Genomic DNA, 27,974 nt, shown 5'->3' with positions numbered 1-27,974 from the left:
CTCTGCGGGAACGAACTCACGAAGGGAGGGAAGGCTAGAGACGGGCAGGGCTTTGAAATGACGCAGCTGCTGGGACGGAGGTAAATAAAAGATTTAAACCCCCAACAGTGGTGCAGTATGGCGGGTGCAGTGGCGCCCTTGAAGGCAGGCGCCCCCCTGCGGTGCTTCCCTCGCTTACTGGGTTTGACCGGCCCTGTGCATTTGTATCCCACATTTCTCACCTATTTGCAGGCTCAGTGTGGCTTACATTATGCCGCAATGGTGATCACCATTAACGGAGTAATACAGATAGGTACTACAATGACAATAAATGAAAATATCACAAAAATTAGATGCAAAAATTAAGTAACGAATGAATTATGGGAATTCAACTTTATTTCTGTGCTGTAAACATCAAGTTACATTCATTGTCCTTCATTAAAACATCTTAACGTGATTTAATTTTTTTTTTTTAAATAGGATATACTTATGAAGGCCTTTATTATTCTGTTCATGTAAATCCACAAAAGCTCAAGCTGGCTTCCATCACTGAACAGCTACAGTGCAGCATCTCACACAAATAACTGATTCCCACGCCAAACTCCCCAGCCCCTTGACCAAGAAGTTCGAGGAGACTAATAAAACTACCACCAACTCCAACAAAGAAAATTTACTGGCAGTAACAAATGTCAAAGTTGCTGTAAAAGCAAATGCAAAACACACAGGTGCCACAATGCTCCAGTCTTGAGCATTTCACTTAAGTGTTTGAACTAATGACAAAAAGACAGCTTCTATATTTACTTAACTTATCAAGAAACAAAGCCCTTCAGCATTTCGCTGTATTCTGTGTATCCAGCACAAAGCACTTAGTAATATCCAAGAGTAATAGTTTCAGTGTGAGAAATACAAATTGGCACCTTGCTTAGCTTTATGGTGTTGATGAAAAGGCATCTGGCAGAGATTTTTTATTTCAGCATTGTGCTTCACGGTGGGCAGACCATGGGTACCCATAGTTTGCTGACTTATACTAATATTTAATGCAATGTAAATGATAACGTGCTTTTCTTCTGGATTCTAACAGAATATGTATCACTGCAGTCTACATCTTCAAAAGTACATGGAATACAAAAACATCCCCACAACCATTACAAGTACGCTGCACCTTTGTTTGTCTATGAATGTTATGTTAGTGATTTACATTATATTATTTTTATTCATATTTTTTATTCAATGTGTACAATTAAGTTCTATACAATGTTATTTTGATATTTCAATTAATTTTTTTTTTTAATTTTTATTTAACTGTATCACCATGGTGTTCTATTACTATCAGCTGAGTATGAGATTATGGTAATGAAATGTAATTATTATTTTATATCTATTTTTATGTTTACTTGCTTTTATATTTGTTCTAATTGTTATATGATTGTTTGTTTTGTAGCCCCTGATGCAGCCCATATCAATTAAATATTGTTTTCCACATATGTATCTGCTTCGTTCGGTGTCCATCTTGCAGTCTGCAGATCGATTACCCTGCTGTTTTCTTGGACCATCCCTCTTAAACAAGGCCCTTCATCCACCAATCTTTTCCTCGCCCAAAAGTTACTCATGGTATTTCACTACGGTCAAGTGATGGTGAAAATTAGCTGTACTCGTTCTACACAGGCCTATCAGGTGTTTATTTCCATGCTCATTTCTGGATCAAAATGTAATGCTACCAACAGGATATCACCATATTAATACCTACCATACTTGGAAGAAAAAGGCTTCATGCACAAATTTCTAGGATTAAATCCTTATCAGAAGTAAAATAGAAGCTATTTGCATCAGGAAGAGCTGTTCGCAATCTAAACTCATGGGGATTCAACCCATACAAGAAGGGTCTCTCTGTAGCGGAAGATACAATTTGATCTAGTTCAATACAAGTTTTCTTTTGACTTCCTCCCACATCTGCTCCTTGCCTCATCCATCTGGTTAGCTTAAGTTACACAGATAATCTTAGAACAGCAGTTTCCTCACAGCTGCCGAGGGAACAGAGAAAGAAGGCCTTTCCCTCCCCCTCCCCAAAATAAATGCAAAAAACTCATTACTACTCACCTATGTTATCTTAAACTAATCAAATTATTGATTGCGGATTGCTCCTGCCCATGACGGTTCCAAACACAAAATGGCAGCCACAACCTCCTACGGGAAGTTATTTTGACTATGCAGTGGGCGGGGACAGAAGCAACTAGGGATCACTCCTACTCCTTAGAGACCACTATGCACATTTTCTTAGGTTACAGTGACATTTCAGGTAATTTTCACATTCAGTTTCCCAACACACCAAGTATAATTCAGGTTTGATATAAGGAGTGGAGGAGTAGCCTAGTGGTTAGTGCAGTGGACTTTGATCCTGAGGAACCTAGTTCAATTCCCACTGCCGCTCCTTGTGACTCACTTAACCCTCCATTAACCCTGGTACAAAATAAGTACCTGAATATATGTAAACCGCTTTGAATGTAGTTGCAAAAACCTCAGAAAGGCGGTATAAAGTCCCATTTCCCTTTCCCTTCATTACTAACATCTATACTCACGCTCTTAAAATCATCAGACACACTAGCCACAGAGCTGGAGTCTATTTCCCCATTACCGAGTGGCTCACTTCTGTTAATTTTACAGTGCCGTTTTCTTTGGTTTTGGTATGCTAGAAGTCTGAAGCAGTTGTGTGGACAACAAACCCCCAAGGAAGGCCTCAAGGTCTTACATATTCTTTTGCCACTAGCTGATGAACATCCTATGCAGCCATAAGGTCAGTCATCTATCCAATGGCTTATGTAGAGTTTACTGGCACATAACACACATCCAGGCCTTTGAAAATTTTTACTTACCAATGGGATCCCAATAGCAGGTGTGCATTAAAAAAAGCAAGTTTTCAAATTCTGCTCAAGAATACCTCAAAAAAACTTGATCTCGTAAACAACATTCCCTATTCTATTTTATGATAGCTTTGATTTACAAATATTTTAACTTACATTCTTTAAGATATGTGTAGGGTATCTTGTGGGCTCTACTTTCCCTACTTCTGATTGCCAATAATCACCCAATTCTGATAACCACTTGTTCTTCCCCATTTTGGGGTCAATTGAGATTTTCGTTTCCCAGTAGCATCTTTACCATGATTTGGATTTAACACGCAGCTTTCTCAATAGTTCAAGGCGACTATTTTTGATTCTAATGAACCACCATATTCCAATTCGAAAGTTATGAAGACTATAAATGTCTCTGTTGTAAATGAACAATTCTTTCCTTGGATGAGCATATTTACACATCAAATATCAGTAAGCTGCCACTCATTTCAACATCTAGTTACAACCGCTAACACATCTGTATTCCAGTACTGGAACACAGATATAGAATTCCTATATGAAATGACGTTATGCATTCTAATGGGCAGCAGTGATGTTATAGACTTGATTCCATTTCAACTGCTCTTCAAACTTCTAAGGCACAGTACTGCAGGTAAACAACACAAAATATATCAACCAACTTCCACAGAAACATACTTAAGAGGTCCAGTTCTCAACACATACTAGCATACATACAAAAGACGTACACTTCACTGCCACAAGCTATGAAGTTCCAGCAAGATGCCTTTGTTAAGACTGCACATAATGCATGCCCCTGGAAATGGACGTCTCGCCACCCAAAATTCTTGACAACAGTACGATACCACATCTGAAAATAGATTTATTGCCTCATACTTCTATTTAGCCTGCAAAGGGGGAAGTGGGAAAACTACTGCATTTGGTCACTGTTCTGTCTTTAAAGGTTAAACTGGACAAGAGACCAGCGGAGTTATGGAGCACAGAAGTTGTCTGGCAGGCAGTAAAATGAATGCGAATTTAATTTGCAGTGTAAACAAGCCCCCTCCCCCTCCCCCCACCTGATTGAACAAGCTGAAAACCTAACTCTAGGAGGAAAGCTGACAGATCAGCAAGTTCAGAGAGAATTCCATCAGTGTTGCTGTTCTTAAAACCAATTAGCAATCAAATATTAACCAACATTTATCATGGCTCTTTGCTGGTATGTCATAGTTAAGCCACAGACAGAGACAAAATTTATACCTACACACTTAATGCCCTGCATATCTCTAATTTTCAGAAACCGACCACCTTTGTGAAGAAGTTTTTAACAGTATGAATTATCTTGACAGGGTGTGAAAACCGCAGAGGAAGAACACTAAAAAGTAAAGCACACAGGCCCTTGGCCTTTGTTCCCAATCCAAAGGCCGCCAGCAAGTCCGTTTTTCAGAATACTCTTAATATACATGACAGATTTGCATGCAAAATCTCTCTCATGGGTTTTACACACCCCAAATTCAAGTTCCTCTCTATAAATAGTTGTAATATATATCTACTCAATCTTCAACAACTGTTATAAACATAACAAATCTTTATTTAACCAATCTTTTACATATAAGTAACTCAACATGTCATCTAAAACACCCCCAATATACACCCATTCATTCAATCCATTCAACCATATATACACATACCATAAAACCTGTTACAACAACATAAATAACTTCAAATGATCCTAGTGCCCCAAAGGTATTTATGAATACTGTTTTATGATACTTCCTACACAGATATCTATTCTTGTCCTGTGTGAACTTTCTATAACCAGAATGTTCATAACCGTTCAAAACAGTTCATAAACACGTCTTCCCTCTTTTCTTCTTTATTGTTTCGTATTTATATAATCCATCCTTCTTTCAAAAACGAAACCAATTTCAGTCTTTTAACTTCATGGGTTTTAGGGATATCCTGAAAACCTGGCCTATTTGTGGCCCTTGAGGATGAAAGTGAAGGCCAAAGACATATGCCTTGACCTTCCATTTGTTCTTACAAACAGGGGGAGAGGGAGGAGAAAGATTCACAACAGGATATTCCTTTCCCTATGCAACTGGATAAATATTAACAGCAGATTTTAACTTGGTGATTTAGAGAAGGTTACATTTCTACATTCAAATTCGTCATGGCCTACAAAAAATAAGACGACTGCTCGCCTGATCATCGCAGAGAAACCTTTTCTTTCTGTAAAAGTGGTAGCAGCTTTGGCTCTTCACTGAGGCCTGGGAGGACAGAGAGAAGAGAAAAGCTGTATGAAGGATTAGGGCCTGGGGAAAAAAGGGAGAGAGACTGCACCTGGAGCACACAGAAGAGAGGACTGTGTGATCATTTTATAAGGATGGAACGGAGGTTATCCAGCTTATAATCGAACGAGAAAAACGCCCAAGTTCCGACCTAAATCGGGAGATGGACGTTTATCTCACAAAAACGAATAAAGCGGTATAATCGAAAGCCGATTTTTGGGCGTTTTCAACTGCACTCCGTCGCGGATGCGGACAAAGTTGATGGGGGCGTGTCAGAGGTGTGGCGAAGGCGGAACTGGGGCGTGGTTATCTGCCGAACAGAGATGGGCGCATTTCACAGATAATGGGACAAAAGTATGCGTTTTTAGCTAGAATTTAGGGCACTTTTCCTGGACCCTGTTTTTTTCACGAATAAGGCCCCAAAAAGTGCCCTAAATGACCAGATGACCACTGGAGGGAATCGGGGATGACCTCCCCTGACTCCCCCAGTGGTCATAAACCCCCTCCCACCTCAAAAAATGATGTTTCACAACTTTTTATTTTGACCCTCAAATGTCATACCCACCTCCCTGGCAGCAGTATGTAGGTCCCTGGAGCAGTTGTTAGGGGGTGCAGTGGACTTCAGGCAGGTGGACCCAGGCCCATCCCCCCCTACCTGTTACAATTGTGCTGCTTAATGCTTAGTCGTCCAACCCCCCCCCCCCCCCAAACCCACTGTACCTACATGTAGGTGCCCCCCTTCACTCCTTAGGGCTATAGTAATGGTGTAGACTTGTGGGCAGTGGGTTTTGAGGGGGATTTGGGGGGCTCTACACACAAGGGAAGGGTGCTATGCACCTGGGAGCTCTTTTACCTTTTGTTCTGTTTTTGTAAAAGTGCCCCCTAGGGTGCCTGGTTGGTGTCCTGGCATGTTAGGGGGACCAGTGCACTACGACTCCTGGCCCCTCCCACGAACAAATGCCTTGGATTTATTCGTTTTTGAGCTGGGCGATTTCATTGTCCATTATCGCTGAAAAGCAAAAACGCCCAGCTCACAACTTGGCGAATAAAACATGGACGTCTAAGTTTTTCGAAAATACGCTTGGGTCCGCCCCTTCACGGACCCGTTCTCAGAGATAAACGCCCATGGAGATAGGCGTTTCTGTTAGATTATGCCCCTCTATGTGATCTACAAGGGAAGAAATGCACTTGCTGTGTACTTTTGAAAGCGGCCTAGTGGACATAAAGTCCTTGTCATCAGTGAAGATTGCAGAATTTGGAAAAACCAATGCTATATCCCTCCCCCCCCCCCCCAAATAGTTTGCAGTAGCCTAGTCGTTAAAGAAGTAGAGCTGTGAAGCAGCGATGGAGGGTTTGAATCAGCAAATCAGAACCTTCTAGTGCCTCGAGTACAGACAATGTAGGCACTCTGGAGACAGGGAAATGCATACTGTACCCTGAATGTAACTCACCTTGAACTAATACTTGAAAGGCATGAGCTAAATAGTAAAAATAAAAATAGGCATATCTATCCAAAGCATGCAAACTGAGGAAAGACCAGATGGGCATTTCTAGTCTTCAGCTTCCATCTTCAACTATGTTAATGAAAGATTTTAAATAAACCATTAAGATTCTATTTGTATGTTGATTTGTATTATATTAAAATATTGTTTCTAAAAACTCCTACTCAAACTCAGAGACAAATCAGCATTTGGATCCCTATAGGTTTGATTCTTGTCACAAACATGGGTAGGAAGCATCAGTGGAAGCATTCAAGAATAGATACCTATGCAGAAAAGGAGATTTGTACAATAAAACTTCAAAGTCACAATACAGAAATAACTTAGGGAAGAAAAAGGAATTTAAGAAAAAGACCAAAATAAAAAATTGATGACCAGCTAGCACCAAATCTTTAAACATTTAAAATTGATGATTTGGGTTTCAGCATATCTAATTGTGTTTACTATTGTGTTTCCGAAAATGGAAAAATGGTTTCAGCTATTTTACCTAGGAGAGTAAAACCTTTGAACCTCAAAAGTCTGAATGCTGCAAAAGAAATCTATGAATCTGAGTAACCTGAAAAGGCTCTCTTAAAATCTTAATAAGCATCCTTATCAGGCCTGCCCATGCTGCAACCTGCACCACACTAGAAGGTTTTCTTAAAAGCAACCAGCTGTAGAGTGGGAACTGCAGCCAGCAACAAGACAGATCTCAGGAGCCACACCTTAACAGCAGGGGGGTTTTTTCCCCTCTCACACTGAAAAAAACCATAGCGGCAGAACCATATGAAAGAAATGAAGCAACCCTCTAACACATTTCCTACTTTAAAAGGCCTTATATTCTTCGGCTTAATCTTATGTTCAAAAACAGTGGCAACGCTATCTACTTCACCCAATTAACTCGTCTTTTTTGTTTTGTTTCCTCATTCCTTTGTACCATGTCAGCTACTAGGCCACTGGAAATTGCTGAAAACCCAACAGGCTCACCTCTGAAGAACCTTTCAGGCACAGGCTCATTCACTCTTGGTTCTTGCAACAGAAACCCTCAGTCTTCCATAATAGGCTACTCAACAAAGAACAGAAACAGCAGAGCTGACTTAGGACTAGAGAATGATAAGGGGACAAAGTTTGTCTCCATCCCCACCCCATCCTCATCTGCAGAAGCCTTGAACGCTTATGATTCTATATTTAAATCTTTTTATTAAAGTATAAAAAGGAATATTGTGCAACTGTTGAGTATAAATTACAAATAGAGAATAATATAACAACTCTCCTTCCCACCACCACCCTCTACCCTTCCAACCCCAACAATAGGTGATTTCTACTACACCAAGTAGAGGAGTGTGGTAGCCGTGTTAGTCCACTCTTAAGGTTATCAATAGAAATCAAACAAAATAAAACATGGAAAAGAAAATAAGATGATACCTTTTTTATTGGACATAACTTAATACATTTCTTGATTAGCTTTCGAAGGTTGCCCAATCTGACGAAGAAGGGCAACCTTCGAAAGCTAATCAAGAAATGTATTATGTCCAATAAAAAAGCTATCATCTTATTTTCTTTTCCATGTTTTATTTTGTTTGATTTCTACTACACCAAGGAATCCTCATACACCCTGTTAATGTCCAGGGGTACAAAATACAACCCGTTCTGTATGCCCTAGAAGGGAAAAATATGCCCTATAAAGCACCATTATGTTTTTTTTAATCCGTGGATAATTAAGTCATCATCAACAATCTCAGGATTCAATCTAGCTCTCCTGTCTTCCACAGTCCTTCCTGGAATAGAAGTTGTCTTCTTAGAAGATGTGCTGGTAGCAGGATGTTATAGGATCCTCCATGCACATTTTGCTACTTGTGGTCAGTATGTTTGTTCGCTTTTCCAAAAAATCTAAATATCTTTGTAGGCATCACTTAAATATAAATAACAGTCCAGTTCATTAACAGGCTTCAAAGTAGAAAATGACACAGGGACAAAGTAGAAAATGAGACAGGGACAAAGTTTGTCCCCTGTCCCCGCGGTTACTCGTCCCTGTGTCATTCTCTACTTAGGACCCACAGAACAAAGATTTTCAATTAACAAACAGGCCTGACTTTCCATATGACTATTCAGACATTTATATACAAGTAGCCAAGAATAAGCTTAATAGATATTATGGACAATTTAAAAATAAAAAGAGACAAACTTAAAAGGACAGACAAGAACCACCAACCTAGATCCAAAAATCAGCAAAAGCATCCCACACCTGTGCTAGTGACCCTACACCAATGACTCCCAAACCTGTCATGGGGGAACCACAGCCAGTTAGAGTTTCAGAATACCCGCACTGAATATTCATGAGATCAGTCTGCATACACTGCCTCCTTGGTATGCAACTCACTCATGCATATTCACTGTGGATATCCTGAAAGTGTGATTGGCTGGGGGTTCCCCAGGACAGGTTCGGGTACCACTGCCCTACAGTCAGTGTTTTTAGGATAACCTGCAATAACTACTTATAAGAAATGTGGATATACTGGGTCGCCAATGGATGACAATCTATGCCATGCAAATGCACTGGGGATATCCTGAAAACGCAAATGGCTGCAAATATAAATGCATATACACGCATACACACACCCTACAAAAAGAAAGGTCAACAGCAACACAAACAATGAACATTGCAAACTTATTTTACTGTTCACACAATTAGGCTGCAATTAAAAAAACAAAACAAAAAAAAAAGGATGTAGGTTTTGGAACTTAACTGACCACCAATTAAACCAAAATAAGTTTAAATCAGTTTACCAACAATACTGGTTTAAACAAGGAGTATAAAATATCTGTCCTTTGCCAGTAAGATTTTCAGGATTTCTAAAATGAAAATGCCCAAGATAGATTTGCATACAAGGGAGGCAGTTCATGCAAACAGATCTCATGCATATTCATTGGGGAAATCCTGAAAACCTGTCTGGGCAAAGGCCAACATTTGATACCCCTGGTTTAAATACCAATACCTTAGAAAGAGACATATGATTTGTATGTGATATATTTTTGCATAAGGTAGGGTTTTATTTTTCTGCCTTTATGTCACAATTGGAGTTTTGTTTGTTTTGAATGGTTGATCCAGAAAAGCAGAATAAATTCTTTTGTAAATAAATACACTTTCAGTACATCATAGTATTGTGAAACAAGATTTTTGTTTCTCAGCATGTCAACTCACCATAAATGACTATTCTATGTTTAGAACCAATTAGCAAATCCCATGAGATACCCACCTACCCACAACCTAGAGAGAGGCTTAAAGATCAAAGATTGTAAGCCAAGTAATGGGCATGTCAAATAGCAAACACCCTAAGCCAAGTTGAAAAGTAACTTAAGGGCATAACACTATACACTGAGGCAGATTATTAAAACTTAAGATACTTTGTCCATATTTTAGTAGTTGGTGAATACCAAAACTCGGTAATAAGTTTTGGCAGAAAAAATATCAGCTGGCCTATGCTATCTGCTCAGCACCTCTGGCTCACACTGCCAGGCACATATCCTAGAGCTGTCTCATAATGTGATTTTCCACAGGTTTATCTTTATTTTTTATCTAATCTATTTATTTATTAGGATTTATTTACCACTTTTTGGAAGAATTTGCCACACCCTACCCCCCCCCCCCCCAAAAAAAAAAAAAACTTGCCATCTTCCACCAGGATAGCCAAGGATGCAAGGTTGTCTTTTTCTGCTCCCAAGTTCCACAATAATCCAGATATCAACACCAGCACAGCTGTCAGCCAAACATCTGGCCTCATTGTCTTTTCCAGGTGGCTCCTCAACCACAAACAACCTACCACACTCATCCAGTCAATAAGAGAAGCACCTAGCCTGCCAGGAGGTCCCAGCTACTTGACCCTCTGCATTTCCACTAAGACCTCTAGTTATTCTTTCTTGCAGCCAAGAATCCACTGATCTCATCCCACATCTGCAAGAACAGTTTCCACCACTCACTCCAGATGTGTCATTAAATTACACTCCGTCTTAAATCCCTATAACACCATCAAGTTCTAAGCAGGTTACATATGTCAAGAGAACCAGAACATTTCCGGCATTCCCCACCATTTCTATGAAAAAACCCTCTTGAATTGCTCCTGAGTCTACCAGAACATCTTTTCCACAGAAAGATGTGGTTCTTGGTATTAATTTTCACGTACTATTAAATGTCTTATTATTATTTTCCCTGTCTCATCTCTCCTTGTATATATTATTAAATCCCTAAGTATCCTCTCATATAACCACCAGACTTTGCAGTAGCTCAGTAACCTCTCTCTAGGGTGTCTGACTATATCCTTTCAGGAGGTCAGCTTGCCAAACCGGCAACATTACTTAAGACAAGGCTTCACTGCCAAAAGCATAAACACTTTTTCTACCAGTTATGCCTTACCCCATTTTACCTTAGCATCCACTCTGGCTACCACCCTGCTCAATTGTTTCACTACCTTATCAATCACCACAAAGTCCCTCTCCTATTCTGTGAACTTCAGTAACTCAACCCCTCCCCCCCCTCCCCCATCATTTTGCACTCCCTTAGATCTATGCACCCAAAATACAGAAACATAGAACATGCCAGCAGATAAGGTCCATCTTTACCACCTGCTCAGTATCATCCTTTCTTCTCTCTCAGAGAACCTCTGTTTGTCCCAGGGACTCCTGAATTCTGACACTGTCTCCATAACCTCTACTAAAGGCCATTCCATGCTTCCATCACCTTTTCTGTGAAGAATTATTTCCTTGGATTACTTTTCTCCTCTTTTTCACCATCATCCCATGATTCACTATTCTAGATGTAGCTTCCATTCACAGAGGGGAATGCCTCCTGTATCGCTCTATGGTGCGACCGCACCTTGAGTATTGTGTTCAATTCTGGTCACCGCATCTCAAGAAAGATATAGTAGAATTGGAAAAGGTGCAGCGAAGGGCGACTAAAACGATAACGGGGATGGGACGACTTCCCTATGAATAAAGACTAAGGAAGCTAGGGCTTTTCAGTTTGGAGAAGAGACGGCTGAGGGGAGACATGATAGAGGTATATAAAATAATGAGTGGAGTGGAACAGGTGGATGAGAAGCGTCTGTTCATGCTTTCCAAAAAATACTAGGACTAGGGGGCATGCGATGAAACTACAGTGTAGTAAATTTAAAACAAATCGGAGAAAATCTTTCTTCACCCAACACATAATTAAACTCTGGAATTCGTTGCCGGAGAACGTGGTGAAGGCGGTTAGCTTGGCAGAGTTTAAAAAGGGGTTAAACGGTTTCCTAAAGGACGTCCATAAACCACTACTAAATGGACTTGGGGAAAAATCTACAACTCCAGGAATAACATGTATAGAATGTTTGTACGTTTGGGAAGCTTGCCAGGTGCCCCTGGCCTGGATTGGCCGCTGTCATGGACAGGATGCTGGGCTCGATGGACCCTTGGTCTTCTCCCAGTGTGGCATTACTTATGTACCTTTATTCCTTGGATTTATTTCAATATATTATAGCTCATATGTCCGTCAAGGGTATACAGTTTTACACTTAAGCTTCTCCTATATGCTTTATAGTTAAGATTACCAGCCATGCAGTTTATAGCTATCTTTCTGCAGTCTCCAGAACGGTCTCACCAATGATTTATACAATGGCGCTATCAAATGCTAGTTATTCTTCTACCTATATAACCCAACACCATCCTGGCCTTGCCAAAGCATGTTCAACTTGCAATCCAATATGGTCACACCCACATCCATTTTGTTTTGTGCACATAGCAGGGATCTAGGTCAGTGTTTCCAAGTCCGGGTCCTGGAGTACCCCTTTCCAGTCAGATTTTCAGGATATCCACAATGAATATGCGAGGAAGATTTGCATATAATGGAGGCAGTGTATGCAAATCAAATTCATGCATATTCATTATGAATATCCTGAAAGCCTAACTGGCAAGGGGTACTCTAGGAACGAACTTTGGAAACACTGATCTAGGTGACCGTACTGGACGATCTTAAAACATGGCCAAACATGTTGATAAGGCAGCAGTAAAAGATGCCTCATTCTGTTTAGCAAGTTGATAACTCTGAAATTTTTAGTACTGCAACTTAGCAGTGGTGGACTTTGGTCCTGGGGAACTGAGGAACTGAGTTCGATTCCCACTTCAGGCACAGGCAGCTCCTTGTGACTCTGGGCAAGTCACTTAACCCTCCATTGCCCCATGTAAGCCACATTGAGCCTGCCATGAGTGGGAAAGCGCGGGATACAAATGTAACAAAAATAAAATAGATATATTGGAGATTCTACATGGAATGTTGCTACTATTCGAAATTCTACATGGAATGTTGCTATTCCACTAGCAACATTCCATGTAGAAGGCTGCGCAGGCTTCTGTTTCTGTGAGTCTGACGTCCTGCACGTACGTGCAGGACGTCAGACTCACAGAAGCAGAAGCCTGCGCGACCACATTGGTGATCTGCAAGGGCCGACTTCTACATGGAATGTTGCTAGTGGAATAGCAACATTCCATGTAGAATCTCAAATAGTAGCAACAGTGGAGGAGTGGCCTAGTGGTTAGGGTGGTGGACTTTGGTCCTGGGGAACTGAGGAACTGAGTTCGATTCCCACTTCAGGCACAGGCAGCTCCTTGTGACTCTGGGCAAGTCACTTAACCCTCCATTGCCCCATGTAAGCCGCATTGAGCCTGCCATGAGTGGGAAAGCGCGGGGTACAAATGTAACAAAAAAAAAAAAAATTAGTGGATTGCTGTTTGGATTATCTTAGATTGCTTCTCATACAGTCTACCTCCTTGTTTACGCTCCCAGTCCTCAAGGGCCAATAACAGGTCAGGTTTTCAAGATGCCCCTCAAATATACATGACAGATCTGCATATAATTGAAGGCAGTAGGCACACAAAGTCTCTCTTATATATTAAGGTTATACTAAAAACCTGATCTGTTGGTGGCCCAGAGGGGCTGGGAATGAAGACTCTCTCAGGCATATCCACCCTGTTGTAGATCTTAGTTGTCATCTGCAAATATGCATCCTTTTTCTCCAACTGGCTGATTAAAAGTCTCTAATGGCACCGCCCCTTTCATTACCACATCTGTGTACAGTCAGTAGATCACAACAGTGCAAATGGCATCTCCTCACTTCAAGCTGGTCCATTACACACTTCCTTTTTTTTTTTTTGAGCACAGAAGAAACTCCTTTCCCTTCTCTGCCAGCCCTGTCCTTCATAAACAGATTATAGTTTGAAATGGCCACATCCCATTCACGGCAGTCACTGAACCATGTCTCCATAACAGCAATTAAAGCTTTCAAATGTGGAATTTTATTGCCTAGACTATGACCATTTGTGCTCACAGCATTCCAACTATTTCTCCTCAGCTTGTCTGCACTCTGTACAGACTCATCCTGGCATCCTATGAAAGGGCTCAAAGGCAGCCTCGTTTTCATATTCTCCCCACAATCTTCATCTGTTAATGATTGCCTGAATCTGCCAGCTTCCATCCCCCACCCCTTTACCCTGTCATTTAAATACTCATCATTGAGAAATTAAAAGAACGCCCCGTTCCTTGTCAAACATCAGTCAAGCCCTGGCCTGTTGCAAGAAGTGCACTTTGCCACAGCTCTTTAACACACTGGGTGACACAGCCAGCAATTAAACCTAAACCATAGAAAGCTTAGTGAAAAGAGTGTTGTAAAGGTGCATAGTGCACCAATTAAACACTGTTTATGAAGTGCTTCAAATTTTGTGCAAGATAAAAGTATGTACTGGCTATTAGGACTAATCAGGGGTGGGTTGCCATTTTATTAAAAAATATTTTATTTTTTTAATTTTAAAATGGGACAATGTAACAAGAAGCGAGCTTATGTTTTGGTATGAATTAACAATGTGACAATTAAAAATTTATTTAGGTCATTTATACCCCACCTTTTGCCGCAGTTTAGCAGCCCCAAAGCGGCTTACAATGAACTAATGGAATAATTACAATGAGAATTGAGAGGGTAGAAGGAACAGACAGAGGAAGGAAAGAAGGGAATATAAATACAATCAAAGCAAATAAATAAGGAGGCAGGGAAATGAAAGCATAAAAAAGAGGAGGAAGGAAGGAAAAGTCCAAAATCAGGTCTTGACTCGCTGAGACTCATTAAGGCAGGCGAACAGGACAGCAAAGCCGAGAAGGTAGTGACAGATGCCTGAGACAAGCAGTGTAGGTGACGGCCGCAGTCTGCGGGAGACATTGGAAAGGCTGGTGAAAAATCGGGACACAAAGGAGCCAGGGAAGTGCAGAATTGAGAATTATAATCTGTAGTACCTGTCGAGCGCCACTGCCGAGTCGGAATCTGCACCAAGGAGTTTGGTATCCTGCATCCCCTGAAGAAGCCCCACGGTGAAACGGGTCTGGATGCCTTCCTGTGACTATTGCACACAGTCAAGCTCAGTCAGTTAAGTTGAACTTTTATACTAAAACAAAAAACTACAGCTTTGCGGTGGGGAGTGTTTGTTGATTGGATGCAATTCCCTTCCTTTTCTTTTTTTGGTGTTCACATAATGCAATAAGAAAAAACAAAAGATTTGCACAACCATCCAGGTTGGTTGGGGGGTTTTGACCGATGATTACACGGAAGAATTGTGACCAGCACGATTTAGTCACTTCAGTCTTGGAGCTGATGGTCACTACTTTCCGAGGTCTTCCCCCCCCCCCCCCCTTTTTATTTTTTTAATTGTCACACTGTTAATTCATACCAAAACATAAGTTCGCTTGTTGTTACATTGTCTACGTTGACTTCAAGCAAGCTCCCCCTTTCACGTTTGTTACTTTGGTGAATTTTAAATTGCCAATTTAACTATAATTTCAGAAAGATCCTATCATATAAAGCCCAAAAGGATCTGGAACCGATTACAGGTTGGTTTCGAAACAATGACCCTAAAAACCAGATGTATCACAGGCTTCTCCATAGAAACAGAATAAGCAAAAAATAAAATAAAACCCACATTATACATTTCAGATATCTAAGTCCACAAAGAAATATAGAATATTATAGCAGATAAAGACCATGTGGCCTATCCAGTTTACATATCTATTCCTCTCCCTTAAAGATCCTATGCACTTGTCTATGCTTTCTTGAATTCAGATACAATCTTCGTCTCCACCACCTCTACCACAAAACCACTGCATGCATTCACCGCGCTTTCCAACGAGCATTTCCTTAGATTACTCCTGAGTATGGCCCCGTTACCTTTTTCCCATGTCCCCTCATTCCATAGCTTCTTTTCAATTGAAAGACTTGCCTCCAGTTAAACCTCTAATCATATCTCCCGTCTTTATTTCAAAGTACACATATTGTGATCTTCAAGTCTGATGCCATACACTTTATTGCAAAACCATTGACCATTTTAGAAGCCACCTTCTGAACATTTATAATCTGCTTAACCATCAAGTTCAAAGCAGAGAACAGTATCACATTTTTAAGCAGGTACTATCTCTGTCCCTAGAGGGCTCACAATCTTGGTTTTTGTACCCAAGGCAATGGAGGGTCAAGTAACTTGCCCAGGGTCACAAGGAGCTGCAGTGGCAATTGAACCCAGGATGCTAGGATCAAAATCTGTTGCACTAATCATTAGGCTGCTTTTTGAATGTGCAGTCTTCCGAACTGTACATAGTAATCTACCAGAGACACTATTAATCTCCTTTTTCCTGCTGGCCATTAGCATTTTTCTAGATTTTGCCATTGCCTTTTCTGTTTAGTCACCTTAGGAGTGGCCTAGTGGTTAGGGTGGTGGACTTTGGTCCTGGGGAACTGAGGAACTGAGTTCGATTCCCACTTCAGGCACAGGCAGCTCCTTGTGACTCTGGGCAAGTCACTTAACCCCCCATTGCCCCATGTAAGCCGCATTGAGCCTGCCATGAGTGGGAAAGTGCGGGATACAAATGTAACAAAAATAAAATAGATACTATTGGAGATTCTACATGGAATGTTGCTACTATTCGAAATTCTACATGGAATGTTGCTATTCCACTAGCAACATTCCATGTAGAAGGCTGCGCAGGCTTCTGTTTCTGTGAGTCTGACGTCCTGCACGTACGTGCAGGACGTCAGACTCACAGAAGCAGAAGCCTGCGCGGCCACATTGGTGATCTGCAAGGGCCGACTTCTACATGGAATGTTGCTAGTGGAATAGCAACATTCCATGTAGAATCTCAAATAGTAGCAACAGTGGAGGAGTGGCCTAGTGGTTAGGGTGGTGGACTTTGGTCCTGGGGAACTGAGGAACTGAGTTCGATTCCCACTTCAGGCACAGGCAGCTCCTTGTGACTCTGGGCAAGTCACTTAACCCTCCATTGCCCCAGGTACAAATAAGTACCTGTATACAATATGTAAGCCGCATTGAGCCTGCCATGAGTGGGAAAGCACGGGGTACAAATGTAACAAAAAAAAAAAAAAATCAGATATGATCACACCCAAGTCCTGCTCCTCTTTTGTGCACAGAAGTACTTCACCCCCTGTTCCCTCAGGCTTTTGCAGCCCAAATGCATGACCCTGCATTTTTCAGCATTATATCTCAGCTGCCAATTTCTAGACCAGGGGTTCTTAACCCAGTCCTCAGGACATACCAAACCAGTCTGGTTTTCAAGATAGCCACAATGAATATGCATAAGAAAAATTTACATATGACACCGCCAGTGTTTGCAAATCTCATGCATATTCATGTGGGTATCTTGAAAAACAGACTGGCTTGACGTGTCCCGAGAACCGAGTTGAGAACCTCTGTTCTAGACCATTCTTCAAGCTTCCCTAGATGCCTCTTCATGTTATCCACACCATAAGCAGTGTATACCCTATTGCAGATTTTGGTATCATCTACAAAGAGGTAAACCTTACCAGACAGCCCTTCTGTAATATCACTTACAAAAAAGTAACGCCCCTTCCCTCAGAGAGAACTCCATTTACCAATTCCCTTTGTCATCATCCACTCAACCAGTTTCTAACCCAGTCACATTAAGGACCATACCCTGGGCACTCAGTTTATTTATAAGTTGCCTATGCAAGACTGTGTCAAAGGCTTGGCTAAAATCTAAGTACACTACATCTAGCGCTCTCCCTTGATCCAACTGTCTGGTCATCCAAAGGCATTAATAAGATTTGTCTGACAAACCCTACCTCTAGTAAAACCATGCCTACATACACAATGAACTATACTGTCTTTTTTTTACAGAACACTGCTATATGTTTTTCTGTACTGACTAAGGGAGATTTACTATACATTCACATATTCGCAAACAGTGGCTCAGGATTGCCACACCGGTACGAGAAGTTTCATTACTCACATGCATGATCCCTATTCACTAATGTAGTCTTCTTTTTGGTTTTGTCGTTCCATTTCATTCCATATTTATTCATACTTTATCACTATATCCATTATCCTACTCACCGCCACATTTATCACACATCAATGATCATCTGGATGGTATATTCACACATTGCTCAACAGCACTTTGGTACGCCCGCTTCTTACTTGTTTCATCAAACCCACATTCTACACCACATCACACACGGCAATAAGGAAAGTAAGGTCTCTCTTCTTACTTTCTCTTTTCAGACCAGCTTATGTTTATTCGCTCTATGCTTTTAAGAGACATGCAATGATTCAGTGATTAATCTTAATCATAGTAACATAGATGACGGCAGAAAAAGACCTGCATGGTCCATCCAGTCTGCCCAACAAGATAAACTCATATGTGCTAATTTTTGTGTATACCTTACCTTGATTTGTACCTGTCCTTTTCAGGGCACAGACCGTGTAAGTCTGCCCAGCACTATCCCCGCCTCCCAACCACCAGCCCCTCCTCCCACCACCGGCTCTGGCACAGACCGTATAAATCTGCCCAGCACTATCCCCGCCTCCCACCACCTGCTCTGGCACTGACCGTATAAGTCTGCCAAGCACTATCCCCGCCTCCCACCACCGGCTCTGGCACTGACCGTATAAGTCTGCCCAGCACTATCCCTGCCTCCCAACCACCAGCCCCTCCTCCCACCACCAGCTCTGGCACAGACCGTATAAGTCTGCCCAGCACTATCCCCGCCTCCCACCACCGGCTCTGGCACTGACCGTATGTCTGCCCAGCACTATCCCTGCCTCCCAACCACCAGCCCCTCCTCCCACCACCGGCTCTGGCACAGACCGTATAAGTCTGCCCAGCACTATCCCCGCCTCCCACCACCGGCTCTGGCACTGACCGTATAAGTCTGCCCAGCACTATCCTCGCCTCCCACCACCGGCTCTGGCACAGACCGTATAAGTCTGCCCAGCACTATCCCCGCCTCCCAACCACCAGCCCCTCCTCCCACCACCAGCTCTGGCACAGACCGTATAAGTCTGCCCAGCACTATCCCCGCCTCCCACCACCGGCTCTGGCACTGACCGTATGTCTGCCCAGCACTATCCCTGCCTCCCAACCACCAGCCCCTCCTCCCACCACCGGCTCTGGCACAGACCGTATAAGTCTGCCCAGCACTATCCCCGCCTCCCACCACCGGCTCTGGCACTGACCGTATAAGTCTGCCCAGCACTATCCCCGCCTCCGGCTGTGCTACCCAATCTCGGCTAAGCTCCTTAGGATCTGTATTTCATTTATCATTTTCCCATTTGATTGCATTCTTTTAATATTATTGTTCATCATTATGTATGATTTTAAGATCGTATTATTATCCATTTGTTTTTATTTGTATAGACTCCCGAGGCAGGCACGTATGTGGCTAAACATGGTACCGTGTTAAGTCAGCTTAAACAAAGTCCTATAATTTCACTTTGGAGTCCTGAGTGTTTTTGAAGAGCCTGATCCAGTTCCCACTCCTTGTTTTTTTTTTCTTTTTTTTTTTAATCAGAGTGCCACACAAAGATTACCACAGAACTAATAGGCAGAAGGTAGAAGGACTATGCGTTATTGGGAAGAAACACCATGCGCAGACAAGGGAAGGATGTCCAACTGAGCAGGATTCTTAATGTGATAATATTATCATTTAGGAACATCTCTAAGACCACCAGCTTTACTTCATGCACACCAGTCAACAATTTTCAGATGCTAATGCATTTTGACCACTGCCAACCTGAGTAAGATTAAAGCAGTGACCTAGAATTGGAAGGCTTCATATTCCTTTGCCAAGCAAGTCCTTGAAAGGACTCTTTTATTCCCAGTGTGAAATCGAAATACGATGGGGACACTTCCAGTAATTTAAAAAAATAAATCAGGGTTTCCAGGCAACTTCCCATAGGATTATCAAACAACTTAAGCTGGAAACAGGCCTTACAGAGAAAAACTAGGACAAAACATCTCAACATTAAGCAGGTTAGGCTGCCTCCCTCTTTCCTTATGCAGACTGCACACTCTAGGCATCAACAGGGAACAACTCAAGTGTTAACACTTAGGCCTACACGCAGAGTTCACAATTTTTGTTTCTTCCTCAACGCTGGTAACTCCCCCAGGCATCCTTTCTGCACAAACCTGACATTTAATAAGCAAGCTGAGAAGACATTTTTTAATTAGCAAATAGAAAATAATCACCAAAAACCAAAACGCACTGTTTCTCAATTTTTGCGAGTCTGTAGTCACTTACTATGTTGTTACCTTGATGTATATTCTGTTCTGCTTGTTCCTTTTTAAGAAAATTCACATTTTATCAAATTTTAAGACATCTTTCCAAAAGTTTAAGATATCACACCAAAACAAAATATCTATTTCATTTTCTCTCTACTAAAACTTCCTTTTATTCACATACCTTTCCTCTCTCCTCAAGTTCAGTTTGTCTTACTTTCTCTCTTTTCTCCTACTGCGGTGGTTCCCAAACCTGGTCCTGGAGGTACCCCAGCCAGTCAGGTTTTCAGGATATCCACAATGAATATTCATCAGAGAGATGTGTATGAAATCCTGACTGGCTGGGGGGCCTCCAGGACCAGGTTTGGGAACCACTGAACTACTGAAATAGTCCTTTCCAGAGCAGGCAGGCACAGTTTACTTGGGTGTGCAACAAAATTATCATTCTGACTACTATACATAAGTAAACTGTTTTAAATGGAGGATGGGGAGGAATTTTCAAACCTGAGGGGAAAAGTGGGTTTAGCAAACCCTACAGCCATTTTTTACCACAGCCACTAAATGGCCTATTTTCTAAGTAATGGCCATTAGCCAACAAGCACTTAATGTTATCTATAGAGTCCACACTCACTGTTCATCAATGCATCATACATCCACTTATGATCTCCCATCCCCCATAATTCCACATTACTCATACATTTACCCACAGAAATATGTAAACCATATGCCTTTGTGTCTTAACACTGCCCTTAAGCTTCCCATTGTCTGCTCCCAATGTCTCAATGTTGATGTCCCATTGTGATATTCCTAATGATAATTCGATTATCTCGCATAACTTGTACAATGTAACCCATAACCAAGTTGTAACAAATGTATTTTCATTATTCATATCTTATTGTAAGCCACACTGAGCCCGCAAAGAGGTGGGAAAATGTGGGATACAAATGCAAACAATAAATAAATAAGAGGTAAGGGCTCAGACCCTAATCCTGCGATCAGCATGCGATAAGGTAGATGCGCTGATGAGCGCAGAAACACCCACTCTCCACCTACAGACACTCCCTCTCTGCACTAAAAAAATAACATTTAGCAGCATGTGATTTATGCCAACTGGGGTCCTTCCACTTTTTCTTTCTTTCTTCAACACAGCCGCTCTCTTCCCTTTTTTTTTTTTTTTTTTACCTTCCCTCCCTAGCCCACATCATTTCACACCCCAGTTCCCTTCCAGCTCTTGAAGGAATGAAGAGTTGGATGACCAGTGGTTAAGAGGAAATAGGGAAAAAGTGGAGGAGTGGCCTAGTGGTTAGGGTGGTGGACTTTGGTCCTGAGGAACTGAGTTGGATTCCCGGCACAGGCAGCTCCTTGTGACTCTGGGCAAGTCACTTAACCCTCCATTGCCCCATGTAAGCTGCACTGAGCCTGCCATGAGTGGGAAAGCGCAGGGTACAAATGTAACAAAAATAAAATAGATACTATTGAAGATTCTACATGGAATGGTGCTACTACTGGAGATTCTACATGGAATGTTGCTACTATTGGAGATTCTACATGGAATGTTGCTATTCCACTAGCAACATTCCATGCAGAAGCCTGCGCGACCACATTGGTGATCTGCAAGGGCCGACTTCTACATGGAATGTTGCTAGTGGAATAGGAACATTCCATGTAGAATCTCAAATAGTAGCAACAGTGGAGGAGTTGCCTAGTGGTTAGGGTGGTGGACTTTGGTCCTGAGGAACTGAGTTCAATTCCCACTGCAGGCACAGGCAGCTCCTTGTGACTCTGGGCAAGTCACTTAACCCTCCATTGCCCCATGTATGTCGCATTGAGCCTGCCATGAGTGGGAAAGCGCGGGGTACAAATGTAAAAAAAAAAAAAAGAAGAAGAGACCGTGGAAGCATAAACTGTTCCAAGAGTAGACTACAGCAGTCAGAGGGGAATACAAAGCACAAGGGTTGCCAATTGGCTGCAGTCCTTGGTTTACTCCACTACACGCAGAACTTGCAATCTTGCTTTTCTTACAGAACACAACTGGAAAATGCCTCCACAGGTAGCAGCACTGGTGGGGTAGGAAACAGCTGCAACAACATAAGAAAGAGGGGCGACAGCAACTAATGGCATCAAGTGAGAGGCGCTAGCATAAAAGGGCCGGCTGTTTTTAACATCTTTGAATGATATTGTAGAAGGGCTTGTCGGTAACATTTGTCTCTTTGCAGAGGATACCAAACTCTGTAACAGGGCGGACACCACGGAGGGTGTGAATGACAATGAGGAAGGGCCTAGCGAAGCTGGAGGAATAGTCCAATATTTGACAATTAAGATTTAATGCTAAAAAGTGCAGGGTCATGCACTTGGGTCACAAGAATCCAAGTGAACGGTACAATAAAAGGGGTGAAGTGCTTCTGTGGAAAAAGGAAGAGCAGGACTTGGGAGTGATTGTGTCTGATGACCTTAAAGTTTCCAAACTGGTAAAAAAGCGACAGTCATAGCCAGAAGAATGATTGGGTGCATAAGGAGAGGGATGACCAGCAGGAACAAAGAGGAGATAGTGCCCTTGTATAAGTCTCTGGTGAGGCCTCATTTAGAGTACTGTGTACAATTCTGGAGACCACACCTACGGAAAGATAGAAACAGGATGGAGTAAATCCAGAGGGCGGCTACAACATTTGTAAGCAGTCTTGGCTTACAAGACCTAGGGATAGGTTTATGAACCTCAACATGTATACGCTGAAAAGAGGAAGGAGAGAGGACATAAGATAGACATGTTTAAATATCTCAGGGCGTTAATGTACAGGAAGTGAGCCTTCTTCAAATGAAGGAAGACTCTGGAATGAGGGGGGCATACAATGAAGTTAAGAGGAAATAGGCGCAGGAGGAATCTAAGAAAGTATTTGTTCACAGAAAGGGTGGTGGAAGCATGGAATGGCCTCCCGGTGGAGGTAGTGGAGACGAGGCTTGTGTCAGAATTTAAGAAAGTAGAGAGCAAGCATGTGGGATCCCCTAGGAATAGGAAGGGTTAGTGGTTATGGAGGATGGGCCACTTGGCCTTTTCAATAAGGTGCAGATGGGCTGATGCAGAAAGCTAGCACAGATGATGTACAGGGTTATGCAAGGTCTGCACATAATGTTCTGGGTGCATGATGCAAAAAGGGGTTGTACAAATGCTAACCCTGCATAACACAGGAACCTAAAAGTCAGGGTCAGCTTGTTCTTCTATGCAGCAACTGAGGATTTAAAGCCTGCTTCTTTTTGCTGTGAGCATAACAGCACCCACAGGGAAGTGACCATTCAGCACATAGGTCCTGGCAGGAAAAATAAAGTTGTATTTGAACATGTGCTGGAATATTATTCTGCATATAAGTATCAGCAGATGTGTGCACTCCCTGATTGACAGTAGGTTCTGTGCATATTGGACTTGTGTATGATTAGCTTACTGTATCAACCAGCAACTATCACTACATTGTGCACTCAGCCACCAGCTCTGTGTGGCTTTCTGCATTGGCCCCAGAGGCAGGAGATTGAAGCTGTTGAAAACAGCACTCTGTCAACCACTAACACACGTTGCCCAATAAGCAGGGCTGGAGTTTATGACTTTTCCACAAAATAGAACAAAGAATACTAAACAAAATGTATAAACATGGTACACAACTTAAAGCATCAGATATTCTGTTTAGCAAAGCCCCATTACAGTGTAAAACTTTGCTGGTTCCACAGAGGTGGCTGTTCAGGATGTTACTCTCTTGCTGACAAAAGTGGTGGTGGTGGCACAGGAAGAGAGAATTGAAACACTTCCCACGCTATCCCTTCCTCATTTAGGATCTAGAGAGCTGCACAGGAATGGGGATTTGTCCACAGAATTCCCGTGGGTATAGAAGTAGTTAGTTACCGTGGGATTCCCGAAGGAGTGTAGTCAAACATTTCTAGTGACTCCTAGGAATACACTGAGTGGGGCAACTGGAGCACCAGACCGAGGCTTGGAACGCTCACTAGTTGACTAGTGAATACCATCCAAAAAAAACCCACGGGAGGCTGCTGAGGTTGGGAGGAAACAGAGGGCTGCAAGTGCTGGCACCAACACCTGCAGGTACGGGTGGGGATGGGCGAATATGGGTTCAATTCCACAGGGGTTGGACAGGGAGACGTGAAGTTTCTATTTTGGATTTCTCTATCACTCTCCTCTCACCTACCCACACCCATCCTGTTAGAATATCAATGAAATGCTTTGATGTCCCCATGCATACCTCCTACCCACCCCCACCCTCCCACCCTGTCAGCCTGTCAAAGTAATGCTTGGATGTTTCACTTATATATAATATATCTGCTACCACATTTGCTTATTTCCGATCTGACGGAGGGCAACCTTCGAAAGCTAATCAAGAAATGTGTTAAGTTACGTCCAATAAAAAAAGGTATCATCTTATTTTCTTTTCCATGTTTTATTTTGATTTCTATTGATAACCGTAAGAGTGGACTAACACGGCTACCACACCTCTCTATTTTGGATTCCGAAGAGCAAAATATAAACTGATCTACTGAACTAACGAACTTCCGCAAACTACTGAAGACCCATCTCTTTAACAAGGCTTACCACAAAGATCAACCAATGTGAATATACATAACTCCTCCACACATATTCAGAACTGTCTTATAATATCTGCTTGTAATACTACTCTCATGTCTTATCATTATCACTAGCCGTTGTGCCCGTTAAAACGGGCGAGATTTCCAGCTCCCCTCCTCGCCAGGTCGTCGCTCCCCCCCCCCCCCCCCCCAATATCCCCCCTTCCGTTCCCCCCCCCCCCCCAGAGTCGCCGCCTCCCCTCCACCCGGGCCAGGCGCTCTGTTCACTACTGAACTTACAGTGCCGAAAACGCAGCAGGCAGGCAGATCAGCTGAGCTCCCGTCGGCCTTCCTTCTCTGCCTGCGTCCCGCCCTCATGTGATGTAACGTCGGCAGGGCGGGACACAGGCAGGGAAGGAAGGCCGACGGGAGCTCAGCTGGTCTGCCTGCTGCGTTTTCGGCGCTGTAAGTTCAATTGCGAAGAGAGGGCCCGGGTCGGGTGGAGGGGGGGCGGCGGCGACCTCGGCGGTTCCCTCCCTCCCCTTTGCGCATTGACGTATTGACGCGGGGGCGGGACAGAGAGGGAAAGTCTCTACTGCGCATTTGTGAGTGAGTACGGTCACTCACAATTTATTTGTTTGATGTTAGCAAAGATTCTTCTGTAACACTAAATGTCCATTTGCTAATATATTTCCATTACTCATGATGTATTGTAAGCCACATTGAGCCTGCAAAGAGGTGGGATACAAATGCAATAAATAATAAAAACAGTTTTCTACAAAACTAGACTCTCCTCCTGCCAAACTCCGGAGAAAGTGAAACCCTAGACAGCCAAACCCCTTCCCAGGCCGAATTCACCAACTCAGCTGAACATTAAAGTTCTCGCGCGCCCCCCCCTCCCCCCCTCGGGGAGCCCAGATTCTAAGCAGGAAGCTGTTCTCCAAACGTTCCAAGAGGCTACTTCTAGGCCCGAGGCCGACAGGCACCAGGCGAAGCTCTAGGTGGCGGGGGCCTGTCCCACCCGGAGCCTCCGTCTCGCACCTTCCCTCACCGGCAGGCTGTTCCGAGACCTCCGTCTGCGCCTCTCTCCCTGGGGACCGCTGCTCCTCTTCTTCACCGGTCACAGCGACTCACCGCCATCCACACACCGGAAACCCCACCCCGCCCGCGCTCTTCCTCAACTAAGAAACTTAGTTGGCCCGAGGCAAGTCCCGCCGCTCTTCGGGCGCCGTATCTGGAAGGCGATTGGTCGTCCGCTGGCTCCTGCCCCCTGCCGATTGGCTCTCCGGAACTGCCTGTCAAACGGCGCGCAATTTGCGTACGCTGGGAGGCGCAAAATCGAAGGAGCAGCTCCTCCCCCGAGAGCTCGTAAAGGGAGTAAACAATGTGGAGCGTACCAATGGAGACAGGAGTAGAGGGGAAACGTTTTAAAACTGAACAAGAAAGCAAGCTTCAAAAGGACATATTATTCATTGAAGAAAAGCCTAGTGAGAGGTTAGTAGTGGATATTTTATGTTTTAACCAAGTTTGTGCCATCTTTCCAGCATCTGTCTGAGAATACTGTGCTTTCTGTTTTGGAGAGCCCCCCAGAGGACGGATTGGTCTTGTCCTGTGCTCTTGCTGGGATCCCGGAGAGATTGCGCCTCCTGTGTCCCGGCGGTGTACTTCCTGCTCAGACAAGTACTGGAGGAGGAGTCACACCCGAGCTGTAGATATCAAGACCTACCTTATCATTGTATCTAGATTAGAAGGTGGTGCTTTGTATTGAGCTTAGTATCCCTACCCCACTCATTCTAAAAAAAAAAAAAAAGTTATTTATTTTGCTTGTGACTATCGTTTTAAAGTGTAAATTGTATAGTGATAGATAGTGTTTGATTGCATTTTTTTTACTGATTTAAAAGCTTCATTTTTTTCTCTCATATTCATACAAATTTGAAACATGATCAGAAAAGTGGTTCAGCATTCTGTGCCCCCCCCCCCTCAAGTAAGCGCCCTTGGGGGGGGGGGGGGGTAGGGGAAGACAATAACACCTGCAGCCTAAGCCAGACTCAAAGGGTTCCCTTTATTAAGGTGCCCTTACAAATTTGGCAGACACTAAATACTAAAGGGGTCTTTTACTAAAGCTTAGCTTGAGTTATCTGCAGCTTGGCCCATTTTATTCCTATGGGCTTCTTAGGACTTAAGCGCACACTTTAGTTAAAGGATCCTAAAGAAGCGACATGGAGTTCAAGTCCAGTTACATTCTGGTACACTTGGTATTTCCCTGAGCCTGGAAGGCTCACAATTCAAGTTTGTATTTGAGGTGACAGAGATTGCCCTGGCTTGCCTGAGATCACAAAGAGAAACCAGTGGGATTTGAACATGACTGACTTGGTTCTCAACCTCCTTGGACTGCAGCTGGACGGACGAGGGGGCATTGCTTGAGAGCTTTTGTTTTGTTCCTTACATATGGACTGTATGGTGTTTTGTTTCACCTCCATAATCCCTTGTGGTGCATATTCATCAAACCCACTTCTTCCTGCAGAAGAAATGCCTCACATCCACACCCTTTTGGAAAATATGAGATAGAGCAGAAAATAGGTTGGTGGAGGGAGGTACAGAGAGAGAAGGTCTGTACAAATTCCCTCTCCCATCTGGATTTTTTTTCCAAGTCACCTGACTACAAGTTCCACCATGCACAGGGATTGTTAGTTCCAAAACAAGGGCTGGCCAAAACTCCCTTTATTAAAACCGAAGAAGTCAACTCTGATAATAAAACATCCACTGGCAGAGGGCAGCAAGTCTGGAGATTTATTCCTGCTGGCCTCTGATTCAAAGGTATATTGTTCCCCAGGGTTACGAGTCACTATTCAAAGCCTTTGACTACAAAGCCAAGAGAACGTGACTCCAGTGCAAATCCTTTCTGCCACGTCTTGTGTGTGTGACCTTGGCTATCTCAGTTGATTGTCCTCAGTCTTCATTTCCTAGGTGCATTGTAGTAATAATACCGCTGCTAAACTGCTGTCCTGCTTCCCTGCGTTGCAGCTTTCATTTTCCTGGTTGAATGACCACAAAACTGCTGCATTGGCCTCACGTGACCCTTCTCAACATTTTATGGGGCCCACTAGTGCATTGAGGCCCAGAATCGGAATCGCTGCTGCTGAAGCGTGTGTATCCTCTAACAGATTTTAGTAAATTAGTCTTTGAGTAAGCTCTGGAGGACGGAAGTATTCTTCTCAAAAGCTAA

General features: G+C 43.0%; 1 protein-coding gene across 2 annotated transcripts in view; it reads right to left on the bottom strand.

Moving 5' to 3' along the window:
- WASF2 (WASP family member 2) overlaps positions 1-25,900 on the bottom strand; it is a 71,514-nt gene extending 45,614 nt beyond the window's left edge. The window contains exon 1 of one of the 2 annotated variants that reach the window (XM_030217371.1): positions 25,798-25,900. The gene's annotated coding sequence lies outside the window, so the exon portion shown is untranslated. The remainder of the gene's footprint in view (positions 1-25,797) is intronic. The other variant, XM_030217372.1, reaches the window with a different exon arrangement.
- Positions 25,901-27,974: the final 2,074 nt, after the last annotated feature.

This window comes from Microcaecilia unicolor, chromosome 11 (assembly GCF_901765095.1).
Source record: "Microcaecilia unicolor chromosome 11, aMicUni1.1, whole genome shotgun sequence".
Taxonomy (NCBI): domain Eukaryota; kingdom Metazoa; phylum Chordata; class Amphibia; order Gymnophiona; family Siphonopidae; genus Microcaecilia; species Microcaecilia unicolor.
This window is presented reverse-complemented; position numbering and strand designations above follow the sequence as displayed.